Consider the following 15679-nt stretch of genomic DNA (forward strand, 5'->3'; position numbering starts at 1 on the left):
ACTGGCAAAAAAAAAAAAAAAAAAGAAATATGTCTTATCCAAGCATTACCCTTCTGCATTAGATACAGTGCTATAGTGAGTATATCATTGTGCCCAGAGAAAGATAAATTAGTGAATGGAGTCAAGTAGACAACTCACAATCTCATTCAAATATAACTTGACTTGTGTCAGCATTGGAGATTAGTGGGGAAGGATAAGTTTCTGAACATATGATACTGGAATAACTGAGGAGCCAAATGGGGGAAATGAAATTTGACTATCATATCAAATAAAAACTAATCCTAAGAATTACATAATAAATGGACAAGTCAAACTTACAGGACCAAGAGAAAACTACGGGAGTAGATAGTGGATTTCCCCAAAAGATGTAGTTCCAATCTGAAGATCATCCTTACAGGGTACTGACAGCTGACAGTGCCTCAGGCAATGAAATATTCAAGTGGGGAACTCAGTTACAGGAAAAAAATGAAAAAAGTAGCAAGTAAGGCATAAGAAAAGTCTTTAAAGGATGAGAAAATGAGGTTCAAATCTCAAATGGTGATGCTATTTTCTATGCAACTTGGCTTCAGGTATTCATAGGGAAAGTAGCTCCTCATTTTAGGCTACAATTTTCCTCTCCAGACTGTCTAGATCTGTTTGAAATCTCCTTAGTACAGCGTGTGGCTCAGGGCCTGAAAAATACTCTTCTTTGTGATGACCCAGTGGCACCTGAAACAGGAAGAAAGGATGCACTAGCTCTTGAGGCACCATAAGGCACCAGAGCTGAAGCCCGCACCTTAAAGATCAGTATGCCCACGTTCAGAGGCCTCTACCATGTCTGGCAGCCTCTGGCTCAGGAGCCATGTGCTGGCCATTTGAAGGCAGGTCTGCCAGACATTAGTGACCCCATCATTGTGGCCATTGTCACATCTTCCTTTATGGTGGGTGGAGGCATCCACATTGAGCATGGGCTGTTAGGAATCCAAGCATCCCAGTCAAACTAGAGAGGAATCATCAGAATTCACCAAAGCTCTAATTTCAGGACCATAGCTCCCTAATTTCTCGTTCAGGCATCCTCCTTGCCTACATACTGCCCCCAGGCTTTTTGTACCTGGCACTGGTTGATGGCTGCATACTGGGCAGTACATGTAAAGATGCACATATTAAGAAAGTGATAGAGTTGACTCCCAAGACTGGAGGGAAATGGAACCCTAGAAGAAGAAAGTTGTTTAGAAGCCATGACCTTGGAATAAGGAAGTAAATACTGTCTGGGCACCAGTAACTCACATCTGTAATCTTAGCTACTCAGGAGGCTAAGATCTGAGGAGTATGGTTCAAAGCCAGCCTGGGCAGGAAAGCCTGTGAGACTCATCTCCAATTAATTACTCAAACACCAGTAGTGGAGGTATGGCTCAAGTGGTAGAATGCCAGCCATAAGCAAAAAAAGCTAGGGGAGATCACTGAAGCCCTGAGTCCTAGTACTATTACAAAACAAATATGTTTTGATGTGTCCATACCCCAGAATTAGCAAGTACTCATTTATTCAAAAACTACCAGATACTTTCTAGACATTGGAGTTGCATTGGCACACAAGAGACAGAAACCATCCTCATCTTACACTGTAGATCCTAGGAGGGAGGAAAGATAAATCGAATAAGGAAAGGCACATTGGAATATGTTCGTGCTGACAGTAGACATGAAGTAGGGTAAGGGGATAGAAATGGAAGAGATGGATGCTAATTTAGGTAAGGGACCAGGAAGTATCACTGACAATCTGTAAGTGCTGTGGTCAAGGGCACGAGCTGTGCCTGGCTCTGGCTTTGTCCTGGCTCTGGCTTTGCTACTCACCTTGAACTGATTGCCCTAGCTGGTTTGAGTCTCAACATTTTTCTCAGTGAGGACTGTTGTTACAATGAGATGGACCCTGTAAAGCCACTCACTGCATGTACTTTGGCTATCATAAGATTGAGACTGATGAGGTTTCATAGACTGCGGGTGAAATAACATTTTAAAAAGTAGTGGGAAATAACAACCGAAATAAGCAGACAACAAAAGGGAAAATAGAGTTTAACAGGTACTTCCTGAAGGAAGTTCTCCAAATTGGATATGAAACTAAAGATACACACAGCTTGACTGGCCTTCGGAGCAATACAACTTAAACTCAAAATGCAATAACACCACAAAGTGACTAAAATGATACAAAAATATGAAAAGTATAAAAATTCAGAAGTGGCTATGTGCTGGTAACTCACACCTGTCATCCTAGCTACTCAGGAGGCTGAGATCTGAGGACTGAGGTTTGAAGCCAGCCTAGCCAGGAAAGTCCATGAGACTCTTATGTCCAATTAACCACCAGAAAATCTGAAGTGGGGTTGTGCTCAAAGTGGTAGAGTGCTAGCCTTGAACATAAAGAGGCTCAGGGACAATGTGTAGGCCCTGAGTTCAAACCTCAGTACTGGTGCACATTCACACACACACACACACACACACACACACACACACACACACACACACATACACGTGAGGTCAGGATACTAAAGGTAGTGTCTAAATTTTAGTGAGGAATGCAGTTTTGAAAGAAAAAACGATGAGCATCAGGGTTAACTTGCTGAGTTCAGGTTTGAGCTAACACTGGACAATACTGAGGCTGCATTTAGAAATGGTCTTGCCCCCTGGCAAGTGTGCACCATGCCTGAGCCCTGTGTGTGTGTGTGTGTGTGCTGAATGTAACAGGCAGGAAAAGAAGGAAAATCCATGGTGAGTTATCACTGGCTTTGTGTGACATGTTTCTTATTGAATTCTAAGGTAGGAAAATAGAGAACCATGAAGATCAAACGTAAACTCTCGTGGCTGTGGTTCTGACCTAGTTATGGGCATGATTGGAAGTAGGGCCAGGAGTGAGTGAAGATTTGGGGCAAAATAATCTGGCTGTCTAGAATGATCCTGAGAGTTAGAAATTGTCAATACTTGCTGAGCACTGGGGGCTCACGCTTAGCTACTTGGGAGGCTGAGATCTGAGCATGGAGGTTCAAAGCCAGCTCAGGCAGAAAATGTTTGCAAGATCCCTTCTCAACCCATAACTGGGTACAGTGGTGTACACCGTCATTTCAACCTACAAAGAGGCCAACATGGGGCAGGATAGTGGTTTTAGATGTCTTCATGCAGAAAAGTCCAGGGGACTTCATCTCCATGAAGGAAAATGGAACGCCCTGTAGTGCCCTGTGATCCCAGAGGAAGCCTAAATCAGGCAAGTCCCAAATGGGGCATGCTCCCTGGCAGGAAATGAGACTGTTTCAAAAAGTAACCATTGGAAAACAGACCCAGAGGACTGAGAATGTGGCTTAGTGGTAGAGTGTCTAGCATGCATGATGCCCTGGGTTTGATCCCTCTGTACCACATACCCAGAAAAAGCCGGAAGTAGTGCCGTGGCTCAAGAGGTAGAGCTCTAGCCTTGAGAAGCTCAAGAATAGTGCCCAGATCCTGAGTTTAAGCCCCAAAACCAGCAAAAAAAACAAAAAAACAAAAAAACAAGCAAAACAAAAACAGGCCTGGAGACATAGGTCAAGTAGTAGAGCCATAGTCTACCACCACTACCAACAAAATATATGTGAATATTTTTTCAGTGCTTTCACGCATGGAAGGAGAGATGTGATGAGGAGTTAAGGTCCTGTCCCCAGGGGGGCAGCACTAGGAAGGGCCTCTGGCAAGAGGCCAGGAGCTCCTCCTGTCTTACCCTGGTCCTGAGCCCGCACAGCCCCACCTCAGTGATCTCCCGATGCCAGGCCTGCAGCTCAGAGTCCCCTCTCACCATGTCATCCCTCTGGTAGAAGAGATGGGCGATGCCATCCACGTACCTGTTCAGAGGAGGTAGCTCAGCTCTTGGAGAGCAGAAGGCCCCAGCCTCTTTCTTCTCTCTGTTCCTCTTTCCTGTCATCAATTTAGAGAGTACAAAAATACATGAATTGTGTTTAAAAATTGTATAGAGCTGGTCAGCACACTAAAAGTTCTTGATAAAAGAAGCAATAATAAAAGGTCTCCATTTTAAACGTCTTCATGTATATTCTGTGTCAGAGAGCTACTTTTTTCATGGTAACAGGATTTAATATTCTTTGACTACACACACCAGAATTTACCAGTTAACATTGAGAGTTGTCTCCTTCAAAACAGCCATCCTGGCAGGTTTTATATTATGCATTCATTTTAGTGATGTCAGCATTGCTTTAGATGCTTTGTGAAATGCCTTGGGGTCTTATCTTTAAGGAACTTTGTTTTGAGTATATTTTAAATGACACTGAATCATACTTAGCAGGGAAGATTTGACTACTGGCTCCAACCTAAAGCATTTTTTTTTCCAGTCATGGGCTTGAACTCTGGGTTCGGGTGCTATCCCTGAGCTTTTCAGCTCAAGTATAGCATTCTACCACTTTGAACCATAGTGCCACTTCTGGTTTTCTGGTGGTTAATTGGTGATAAGAGTCTTATGGACTTTTGTGCCCAGGCTAGAATTGAACCATGATCCTCAGATCTCAGCCTCCTTAGTAGCTAGGATTACAGGCGTGAGCCACTGGTGCCCTGAAAGGAAAGGCTTTTAATAGGATGCATATTGGTTTACTTGTGGGTATTATAAACTGACTCTGAAGGTAATTTATAAGACAGGATGTCTTATATTTTGAGCCATAGTTACCATTGAACAAAATGTCTGACTCAGTAAAATCACCACTTTGCAATGGAAAAGTCTCCCTTCAAGATGTTTGCTTCTTGATTTAAGGAACAAGCAGTGAGGAAGCCAGGTGTGTGTGTGTGTGTGTGTGTGTGTGTGTGTGTGTGTGTGTGTGTGTGTGTGTGTGTGCACAGGGGCTTACAAATGTATGCACCAATCCTGGGGCTTAAACTTCGGGCCTGGGTACTGTCCATGAGCTTTTTTGCTCAAAGCTATCACTTTACTATTTGAGCCACAGCTCTGTGTCCAGCTTTTTGGTGGTTAATTGGAGATAAGAGTCTCATGGACTTTCCTGCCCGGCTGGCTTCAAATTGCCATCCTCAGATCTCAACCTCCTGAGTAGCTAGGAAGCACTAGCACCTGTAAGAAGAGCTATATGCTTTTACAAAACCAATATTTATAAGATCAGAAACAAAGAGACATTGAACCTCTGGGTTCCTCCTTTAAGACCTCCTTTGGCCTCATACAGTGTGAACTTTACATACTTTTTTAGAGGAATGTTATACTTACTGGAGCGGGGGGTGGGGGTTTCCTATATGGTTGCTAATCACTTTTCCCTGGTACCACCAGATGCTATGGTTTATCACAGCCTTCCTAGGTCAGATTCTCAGCTTTTAGCCCAGTATCTACATTTTGAGACCCTTGACCCTTTCTCCTTCCTGTTCCTCAACTCTTTCTGGGATAGAGCTCTTTTCTACTCCTTTCTGTCTGCACCTTCCTGTTTATACTTTGCTTTTTCCCTATGCTAACTAAACCCACATCCCTGGCCCCTCCCCTCTTCCACATGTCCAGTTCTAAGCATCTCTCACTCACCGGGCAATGATCTCCCACAGCTGTAAAGCCTCCTGGGCATACAGAACACTTAGGATTCCCAGCAGGCCCCGGGGCAGCCAGGTCGTCAGGAGGACAGAGGGAATCTGCTGGACAGAGCAGCTGCACAAAGCCACCTCCACTTATGCTCCCTGCCTGTGACAAAATACATGAAAACTTGAGGGCAGCAACAAGGCAAGAGGGTTATGGCATTCTATCCATAATGATCCATATGTGGAGCTTTTAGATTTAAGACAGTTAAAAGAAATAGACTAGCCAGGTGCCAGGGGCTCACACCTGTAATCCTGGCTACTCGGGAGGCTGAAACCTGAGGACTGCAGTTCAAAGCCAAATGGGACAGGAAAGTCCATGAGACCCTTATGTCCAATTAACCACCAGAAAACTAGAAGTGGTGCTGTGGCTCAAGTGGTAGAGCATTAGCCTTGAGTACAAAAGCTCAGGAATAGCACCTGTGCCCTAGCTTCAAGCCCATCAACCAACTGAAGAAAGAAAAGAAAATAGATTAATGGATTTTGTTTTAGGGTTAGAACATTCACATATAGCTGTGTCCTAGATCCTGAAAGTGACAACAGGCCATAGAGTTGGATAAAGTTGTCCTATGTCATTGGACATGGCTGGCTCACACCTATACTACCTATCCTACCTATACTCAGGTAGACTGAGACTGAGAGGAATGAAGTTTGATGCCAGACTGGGGAGACCCCATTTCAATCCATAGCTAAACCCATTCACACAAGCTTCTCTAACCACCATGGTAAACCTATAATAGCTAGCTACTAGTACAGGCCTGTGCCTGGATAGAACATGAGACCCTAGTCCTAACAATAACTAGTGGAAAATAGCTGGAGGTATGGCTCAAGTGGTAGAGTGCCAGCCTAGCAGGCACCAAGTCCAAAGTTCAAGTCCAAGTACTACCTAAATCTAACAAATGCAAACCCAACTCTCTCATGCCCCATTCTCTCCTTACCTCATGAAATATTCCTCCATCTGACAGGAGCTGACAGGAGCGAAGGTCAAGCCTGGGTGTTGATTTCCAGGTTGTGGTGGACATAGGGCACGAGGAGCTGAGGAGGAGGAGATGGAGGAGACGGAGGAGATGGAGGAGATGGGGAGTACAGACAATGACTGGGTCCTTTTTTATTTTTTCCCTTGTAGAGCCCGGCATTGTATTGGCTTTTCCCCCTTGATGCTTTTCCCCCTGTTGCTACTTTGACAGGTAGACTTGAGCCAGAAAGCTCAGGGATAGCACTCAGATCCTGAGTTCAAGCCCCACATCAACAAAAGAAAAGAAATGACTATCAAATGTTCTAAAGACTTGAGGGAGCCACTAACCAGCCAGGACACTCTTCTTGCCCAGTCAGTCTGATCCAAGTCCTTCTGATGGTTCCAGGAGGTCAGGAAGCAGAGAACTAGGACAAGGTTAGGGATGAAACCAAAAACTGACTACATCCCACTTGTTTGGGGATCTGACAGCTTCCCACTCCACCTCCACCATTTCCTTACCCTGCTTCTTCTCCTCCTGGAATCTCATATTTAGGGGTAAGGCCTCATTGCAGTTTGCAGCCATGGACAATGGTAACCCTTCCTTCCAGGCGGCCCAGCTAAAAGATTGGGACAGCATCAAGAAGGCGTACTGAAGTCCATGCTAGAGAGGGGCTCAGGGAAAGGGTAGGACAACCCAGAAGCCGGGGTGGGGTGCGGGATGAATGACCATTAATAGATCCGTTGTCTGTCCTCCAGTTCCTTCTCTCCATATTTCTGGAAGACATCTAAGGCATTGTCTGCTCCTGCCAGGCAGGCTGGGGAGATACGAAGAGGGCTGAGCACCTGGTTTGACCTAGTCTCATGGTACTCCTTGGCTTGTTCTAATTTCCTATTTTTTTTTGGGGGGGGCAGTCCTGGACTTGAGCTCAGGGCCTGAGCACTGTCCTTGGACTTTCTCAAGGCTAGAGCTCTACCACTTGAGCCTCAGCACCACTTCGGCTTTTTTCTATGTATGTGGTACCGAGGAATCAAACCCGGGTCTTCCTGCATGCTAGGCAAGCACTCAACCACTAGGCCAAACTCCTGGCCCCTAATTTCCTATTTCTTAATTGCTACAGCCTCACATTCTTACTCCTTTGTCTCTGACCCTTGTGATTGCTTATCATGTATACCATTCTCATCTAACCTATTTCCTTGATTTCACCAATCTCAGCCCTGATACTTGTCTTGGGATAAAAATATACTACTTGCCATCCATTCTTAACCCTTAACTCAAATTTCCCGACCTGTCCCCTTTCTTCCTGATCCATATATTCTCTTTGTAAATTGGCTAAACCTATTCCACACTAGCCCATATTGTTTCTGTTTAGTCACATCTGTCCTTTCATCTGTCCATACCTTCACCTAGCTTCCAAATGACGTTTCTTGTTCACTACTTGTTCTCATTAGACTTTCATAAACTAAGCAAACTGATGTGTGCTACCCTCAAGTCTGCCATCTTGCCTGTCCTGGAGGACAAATATTTCTCTCTCTTTCTTTCCTTCCTTCTTTCATTTCTCTCCTTTCCTTCCCTTCCCTCTCTCCCTCCTACTCTCCCTCCCTCCCTCCCTTCTTCCTTCCTTCCTTCCTTCCTCCCTTCTTCCTTCCTCCCTTCTTCCTCCCTTCTTCCTTCCTTCCTTCCTTCCTTCCTGCCTTCCTTCCTTCCTGCCTGCCTGCCTTCCTTCCTTCCTTCCTTCCTTCCTTCCTTCCTTCCTTCCTTCCTTCCTTCCTTCCTCATACTGGGGTTTGAACTCAGGATCTTGGTACTGTTTCTTAGCACTCCACCTCTAAAACCACAGCTCAATTTTTAGCTTTGGCTAGTTATTTGGAGATAAGAGTCTCACAGACTTTTTTGCCTGGATTGGCTTCAAACCTCAGTCGTCAGATTTCAGCCTCCTGAGTAGCTAGAATTACAGGCATGGGACAGTGTCACCTTCCTTCTCTTCCTTCATCCCCCCCCACTTCCTTTCCTTTCTTCTCTTTTTTCTGTTTGGAAGATAATTTTTTATTTCTATGTTTACCAGTCATCTTTTCACAACATGGTTTATATTTGTTAAGCTGATCTGTTCCTATTCTTGTGTTCAAAGGTGCTTATTGTTTCCATTCTTTTTTTTTTTTTTGGTCGGTTGTGGGACTTGAACTCTGGGCCTGGGCACTGTCCCTGAGCTCTTCAGCTCAAGGCTACCACCCTACCCCTTGAGCCACAGTGCCACTTCCTCCATCCTTTCTTTCTCCTTGTTGTCTGTCTCAGAATTCCAGTGAAGACAACCAATTCTATATTTGTTCTTTTCAGTCATCCCTACCTTCTGCCTATCTCCCTGTCCCTAGGTGTGTGTCATCTTCATCTTCCCAACATTTCTAGTTCTAGATCATGCTTTGTCAGCTGTCTCCACTCAAAAGACATCTGTCACCTGCAAGTCCCTGGGCCCCTCACCGGTCCTTGATAACTCCTTCTGTTCCTTTGGCTTTTCTTTTCCATTATGGTTACAACTCCTGTCTCTGATCTCACCTTGTTGATCTGGGTCTTCAGATCATTTATCCTCTGTCATGGTGTTTTATTTATGGACTTTCTACTTTATTTTATTTTATTATTTATTTATTTGCCAGACCTGGGGGCTTGAACTCAAGACTTGAGCCCTGTTCTTGGGCTTTCTCAAGGCTAGAGTTCTACCACTTGAGCCACAGCACCATTTCTGGCTTTTTTTCTACTGAAAAGTCAAACCCGGGTCTTTGTACATGCGAGGCAAGCACTCTACCACTAGGTCACGCTCCCGGCCTGCACTTTCTATTTTTTTATTTCGTCTTTCTTGCATCCGGATACCAATCCTTTCCCGTCCTTCCTCTAAATCCCCTGTCGACCTCCCCATCCCACAGATCCCAGCACCCGCTAGCCAGGCCATGCTCACCGGTGCCCTCCGGCAGGCTCACCACGCAGTCCCCCGGAACCCAGCGGTAGCACGGGAAGGCCACCTCACTGCAGTCCCCAGGGCCCCGCACGGTGATTCGGTCGCAGAACCATGCGTCGTCCACTAGTGCATGCTCTTTGTGCAGCTTCACGAACTGCAGTGGCCCCAAGTCCTGGGGGATTTCCAGGTCAAATTCCTCCTCCTGTGGGGGGCTGGACAGGCTGCTCTGAGGACAGAGCCGCCCCCTCGGCCAGCCTCAGTTTACCAGAGGACCCTCTGCAGCCAGAAGAGGAGAGCCCAGCGGCCCACGCTGGACTTGGGCTCTGCGGGAACATGCTCACTGCCTGCTCCTGACGGCTTCGGAAAGCGGGGACCCGGGAGTCCACCGAGTCTAGAATTGGGGCGCTCCTGGTCCCCACCCCTGACAAGCCTGCCGCTGCAGTTGTCCCCGAGTGGAGGCAGGGGGGGTGTCTTGCTTCTCTCGGGGGTGTGCGGAGAAGTGGGGGTGCGGGGCCAAGCGTGGGCTCCAGGGAAGGGGGGCCTAGATGGGGCGGAAGGGAGATTTAGCAGGGTTTCTCTCCAGGCCCTTTCTCTTCCCCTTCCCAGGTTTGAATCTCAGAAGAGATTTGGGATGCCGCAGGCTTTCTGTTCCCCTGGCTAGTCTGCCAGAGAAGGGAAAATGGGGCTTGTCCAAGCTAGGGACAATCCAGATTCAGGGACAAATTGGAGTCTTTGCGCTAATATGAGTTTATACCTGACCAGTTTAGAAAATAGTGCCGGGAGCCGGGGGCTCATGCCTATAATTCTAGCTACTCAGGAGGCTGAGATCTGAGGATCAAGGTTCAAACCAGCCCGGGCACTAAAGAACCCGAGACTCTTATCTCCAGTGAACCACTAGGAAATGGGAAGCGGGGCTGTGGTTCAAGTGGTAGGGTGGCAGCCTTGAGCTGAAGAGCTTGGACAACGCCCAGGCCCAGAGTTCAAGCCTGATAACTGACAAAAAAGAAAAAGAAAGAAAGTAATTTAATTTTCTCCTTTTATTTTCTCCTTTGCAACACTCACCCCAAAAGAAGTCAATAATTCCAGTACATTTGTCTCCTTCCTATTTAGAGACTCACATCATGTTTTCTGGTGATTTCTTCCACAGAAATAAACAAGCTTTTGTTGTTGTTAGAACGTGCTTTCTTTTTTCTTTTTTAAACAGTACTAACTCAATGAAAAAAAAAAGAAGATAAGAGAAAAAATCAGTAAGTAGATATATTTTTTTTCATTATCTTTTAGTATTTATTTGTTTATGTGATGGTACTGGAGTTCAAACTCTGCCTTGCCTAAACATTCTATCATTTGAATCATATAACGTGAGCCTTTTTTGATTTAGGTTATTTTTCAGATAAGGTATTATTAGTAGTATTATTATTTCTGGTCCTGGGGCTTGAACTCAGGACCTGGATGCCAGTGAGTAGCTAGAATTACAGTCATGAGCTACTGATGTCCCCCCCCCTTTTTTTTTTCCCAGTCCTGGGCTTGAGCTCAGGGCCTGAGCACTGTCCTGGGGCTTTCTCAAGGCTGGTGCTCTACCACTTGAGCCTCAGCACCACTTCTAACTTTTTTCTATGTATGTATTTCTGAGGAATCGAACCTGGGTCTTTGTGCATGCTAGGCAAGCACTCTACCACTAGGCCAAACTCCAGGCCCCAACACTGATGCCCTTTTTAACACTCTAGTAGCTAAAATGTGTGAAAAGTTGGGTAGATGGAAAGGTCTGGAATTCTTCCCCTGCTTACAAGCTAACCAGTTAGCCCATTACTGTCTGAGGGAGGCTAGCAGAAAACACAGTTTCTTGGATCACAGGAAAAAGGACTTCATTATTCACAGAAGAAGCCATGTCAAGAACTGTTTGCTCCCATGGGGCAACATGGATGGGCCTAGCTGAGTCTCATTACAGGTGAGGACCATTGATTGGGAGAGACTCACAATATTACAGTGAAATGGAAGCAAATCTGCTCCACTATGGGGAGAAGTTTATCTCATCCCTCAGTTTCTCCCTGCAAACTCATCCTTAGACTCATCCTAAGTAGAAAAAAAGAAAAGAAAGAAAGAAGACTAGGACATTGTGTACTTTGGCATAACTAGCAAGAATGTTTCCAGACCCTCCAGCTCATGGCAAATTGCTTCTTCCAGCACAAGGTAGGGGTTTAGCCACTTGAAACCCTCTAAAACTTTCCTATTGACACAAATTAATGTCGAAGTCCCTTGCCAAGGTCCTGTGCTACATATCCAAGCCTGCTCTGAATGTAGTGGTAAAGAAGTAACTAGAGAAGTGTAAGTGTGTGTGTGTGCGTGTGTGTGTGTGTGTGTGAGAGAGAGAGAGAGAGAGAGAGAGAGAGAGAGAGAGAGAGAGAGAGAGAGAGAGAGAGAGAGAGAGAGAGAGAGAGAGACAGAGAGAGAGAGAGAGAGAGAGAGAGAGAGAGAGAGAGAGAGAGAGAGAGAGAGAGAGAGAGAGAGAGAGAGGAAATTCTTTTACGGTCTTGGCAAAATCCTGAGCATTAATAGAATATTTCCTAACCTATTCTACCAATCTTAAACTAGAAAAGACTATCTTAACTAGAAAGACTATTTTTCCAGGCTTCTCTGCCTGCATGAAGACACTCAGCTTGACTCTATCAAAAAAAAGTGTGTGTATGTGTGTGTGTGTCTGTCTGTCTGTCTGTCTGTCTGTCTGTCTTAGTTGTGATACTAGGGTTTGAACTCAGGGTCTTGTGCTCTTGCTTAGCTTTTCTGCTCAAGGCTGGTGCTCTACTACTTGAGTTACACTTCCACTTTCATCTATAAGAAAAAAGTATCAGTCAACTTTCCATCGTTGTTACAAAATATCTCATCTAATCAATGGAAGAAGACAAAATATTTATATTTTCTCCTGATCCCAATAAATTTTAGAGTGTACCCAGGTGGAGAATCACTGTGGCAAGTAAAATGACATAGCTGAGCTGTTCACCCGTTCATAACGGAGAAGCAATGGCAAGAGAGCAGACACCAGAGTGTGACAGCCCCCTCCGAGGACAGTCTGGCCTTCCTCCCAAGTCCACTGGTTGTACCGCCTCCCAAGGGCATCATGGATTTGAGATCAATCTTTTTGATTTTTGCCAGTCCTGGGGCTTGAACTCAGGGCTTGGGCACTATCCTTGGGCTTTCTCAAAGCTAGTGCTCCACCTTTGAAACACAGCAGCACTTCCAGCTTTTTCTGTGTATGTGGTACTGAGGAATCAAACCCACCGCTTTGTGCATGCTAGGTGATCATTCTACCACTAGGCCACACTCCCGGCCCTTGAGATGAATCTTTCAGCACATAGTCTTTGGAGATTATGTACTGTAATATTCTCCTTGTTCCTCAAAGCTCAGTTACATCTCACAGTGCAAAATGTCTTTAGTCCATCTCCAAGAGTTCCTGTTTTCAAAAGTCCAAATCCAAACTTCTAGCTATGATCTCCTGTATAAACCATATTTTAAAAATTACATAGTCAGGTGTCAATGGTCCATACATGAAATCTGAGCTACACAGGAAGCTAAGACCTGAGAATAGTGGTTCAAAGTCAGGTCAGACAAAAAAGTCCATGAGGCTCTTGTCTCTAATTAACCACTAAAACGCCGGAAGTGAAGACGTGGCTCAAGTGGTAGAGCACCAGCCTTGAGTGAAAAAGCCAAGTAAGACACTGGGGCCCCATACTTAGTGTTTCATGTCCAGTGTTCAGGGCATGCAATTGCAAGAAGCGAGCCACAAACACCTTAGGCAGCCCTACCACTGGAGTGGCTGGATTCAGCCTTCATGGCCTCCCAAGCTGGCCCTCCTCACTGGCTGTGGCTTCACTCAGCAGGGCTTTCACATTTATGCCAGTTCTAACTCCTTGGGTCTCCATTGCAGCTTTATCCTGTCTTAAATCGCACACTGCCCCCTCAGGGCTGCTGGAGGAATTCTAATACTGCCACACACTTCCTGGCCTCCCATACTTTCCTTTCTGTGTGTGTGTGTGTGTGTGTGTGTGTATACACACGCGCGTGTGCGTGTGCACCAATAATAGGTCTTGAATTCAGGGTCTAAGCACTGTCCTTGAGCTTTTGTGCTCGAAGCTAGTGGTCTTGAGCCATAGCTCCACTTCTGGCTTTTGGCTTTTTGGTGGTTAATTGGAGATTAACCTGCCAGAGCTGGCTTTAAACCTTGGCCTTCAGATCTCAGTCTCCTGAGTATCTAGGATTACAGGTGTGAGCCACCAGCACCTGGCTTTCAGGTTATTTATTTATTTATTTTTGCCAATCCTAGGGCTCGGACTCACTGTCCTTGGACTTTCTCAAGGCTAGTGCTCTGTCTTTTGAGCCACAGCACCCCCTTCCAGGTTTTTCTGTGCATGTGGTACCAAGGAATGCTTGCATGTTAGGCAAGCATTCTATCACTAGGCCATGCTCCTGGCCCCTAGGTTAACATTTTTTAAATATAAAATGTCACTTCCTACATATCACTAACAAATAAGTGTAATAGGAACAATATGATTCGCATATTATTGTGTTCATTTTCTAGAACTGCCATAAAAAAATCTCCCTATACTCTAGGCATTGAAACACCAGAGATTAACTTTCTCACAGTTCCAAAGGGAGAAAAATCCAAGAGCAAGATGCTAATAAGGCTGGCTTCCTATGAACTCAGCAGATGGCTGTCTTCCTACTGTCTTCCTGCTGCCTGTACACGTGCCTGTCAGGTATACGTTGACACCATCTCTCTCTTCTTGGAACTTAATGGTGGGAGGAATGGGAATAACAACTTCTCCTCCTCCTCCTCCTCCTTCTTCTTCTTCTTCTTTGTCCTCTTCCTCTTCCTCTTCCTCTTCTTTTCTTCTTCTTTTGCCAGTCCTGGGGCTTGAACTCAGAGCCTGAGCGCTGTCCTTGGTCTTTCTCAAGGCTAGAGCTCTACCACTTGAGCCACAACACCATTTCTGGCTTTTTCTATGTATGTGGTACCAAGGAATCAAACCCAGGTCTTCATGCATGCTAGGCAAGCACTCTACTATTAGGCCAAACTCCTGGAATAACTTCTTAATGGGCAAGGGTTCTTTTTTGGACTGAGACTGGAATTAAGTTGTAGTGAGAGTTGCACAACAGTGTAACTTGCTTCCCAGTGTATACCTGGTGACCTAGTTAAATTTCTTCCCCACCCGAAACTTGTTTAGTTTGAGGACAAGATGCTTCAAGGCCACATGTTCCTCTTGAGGTGATTTCACTGAAACCAGGCGGGTCTGAGATGGCTGAGATATCAGACAACCATGAACTTCATTGTACTCCAATTCCCACATGAAGTCACTCACCAGCCATGATCAGGGCCAGAAGAACCAGACCATAGAGGGAATAAACAGGGTAGGCCCCGAGCTCTAGGAACTCTCTCTAGATTCCAGAAAACAAAAGACACAGATATGTCTGTCTTTTATGAGTCTTTTCCTTTCCTATCTTTTACATGATATCTTATTATATATTATGACTGCTTCACCGTCAACAGGTGGAACAGTTGCCTCTGAGTTGACTTCCGCATCCTTCTCCTGACACTATCTACTCATTTCCTCGTTCCCTGCTCCCCACAACCCTGCGTTGTTGGGATCCAAGTTTCCATTTTTTTAGTTGACTTCACACATTCAAACAGGAAAAAGACCCGAACTTTAGGGTCTCTTTTAACAATAGGTGGGTTACACAGATACTAAGAGTCATCCAACTAAAAACCTTGAAATGGTAACATTTTGATTCCAAGGATGCATGGATTGGGATGCTCCAGGGCTGGTCACCTTCTCCATAAGCAAGAAACGGTAACAAATGAAGGGCTCGGCTGAGTGTGGGAACTCAACGAGGGGGACACGGGAGCTTTGTAAGATTTGGAGACCCCCCCCCTCAAAGAGACAAAGATGGCGCAGAAATATACACATGGGAAAAGATTTGGAGACCTGGGAGAGAAAAAGAACACACCGGCAAAGAACACACTGAAAGGAACAACACACACACACACACACACACACACACACACACACACACACACAATGTTGACAACCCCAACCCTGCTACCCCAGCAGGAAGGAAGGGATATCACTGGATCATTGAAAAGTTGTATTTTTAGGATTTTGGAAAACCTCCATACTGATTTACACAGTGGTTGTACTAATTTACATTCCTATCAATTACTGGGAATTCT

At 45.3% G+C, this 15679-nt stretch overlaps 1 pseudogene; it reads right to left on the bottom strand.

The window, feature by feature from the left end:
* Window positions 1-1045: 1045 nt before the first annotated feature.
* On the bottom strand, window positions 1046-15031 carry LOC150051074 (uncharacterized; annotated as a pseudogene).
* Window positions 15032-15679: the final 648 nt, after the last annotated feature.

This window comes from Megascapheus bottae, chromosome 17, assembly GCF_031878675.1.
Source record: "Megascapheus bottae isolate mThoBot1 chromosome 17, mThoBot2.hap1, whole genome shotgun sequence".
Taxonomy (NCBI): domain Eukaryota; kingdom Metazoa; phylum Chordata; class Mammalia; order Rodentia; family Geomyidae; genus Megascapheus; species Megascapheus bottae.